The following is a 1057-nucleotide window of genomic DNA, read 5'->3' as shown; positions in this document are numbered from 1 at the left end:
CAAATAGCAAAGAAAGAAGGAGTACTCGTTGAAAGAGTTCTCGGCCTATTTTGGCAGTCATCATCTGACAGCTTCGGATTCAAATTAAAATTTAACAACGTGGATTCCAATGTGGTGAGTGGAACACGGCGCCCGACGAAGCGAGAACTACTAAGCGTCGTCATGTCGATTTTCGACCCGTTGGGATTTCTCAGCAACTTCGTAGTAAGCGCGAAGCTACTCATGCGTGAAGTTTGGAAGAATGACATCCGCTGGGACGAGCCATTGCCAGACGACAGAATGCAGAATGAGCTGTCGCAGAAGGGCGTTGAATGGGTGTTTAATTCGCCTTTCAACCCGGCCGAAGGAGGTGCTTGGGAGCGGTTAGTGCAGTGCGTCAAGCGGGTCCTACGCCAGACTTTAAAGGAAGTGTCGCCGCGGGAGCATACACTCAACTGCTTCCTCATCAAAGCCGAAAGTATTGTTAATTCTCGACCGCTGACGCACTTGCCAGTCGATGTCAATCAGGAGCAACCACTAACGCCCAATGACTTCCTGCTGGGTGAAGACAATGCACCACAAACGCCAATTACGGATGATGTTTTGGAGAACACGTACGTTCTGCGGCAACAGTGGCGCATTGCTCGACAAATTAGAGACCATTTTTGGAAGCGATGGATAGCTGAGTATCTCCCCACACTGACACGCCGGGTGAAGTGGTGCCAGAGAACCAAACCCATACAAATAGGTGACCTTGTATTTATATGCGATCCGAACATACCCCGACGAGAATGGCACCGAGGCAGGGTAGAAGGCATATATCGTTGAGCAGATGGTGAAGTCAGACGGGTTGACGTGCGCACTAACAATGGCCTGAAACGACGAGCCGTATCAAAATTGGCTGTTCTGGACGTTGAATGTGGTGAATCGGGCTGATTCACGGGGGTGGGAATGTTGGGAACTCCTGCCTTTACCGAATTCAATTTCTATCATGATTGTTATTCCAATTTTATGTATGCTTACATTCACCCACTTATGTTTATGAATTCCAATATTTGCTATTTACTTGCTTGTATAT

The sequence above is a fragment of the Rhagoletis pomonella genome, unplaced genomic scaffold (genome assembly GCF_013731165.1).
Source record: "Rhagoletis pomonella isolate Grant_MI unplaced genomic scaffold, Rhpom_1.0 Rhpom_scaffold_00001, whole genome shotgun sequence".
Classification (NCBI taxonomy): Eukaryota; Metazoa; Arthropoda; class Insecta; order Diptera; family Tephritidae; genus Rhagoletis; species Rhagoletis pomonella.
Note: the sequence above shows the minus strand (reverse complement) of the source record.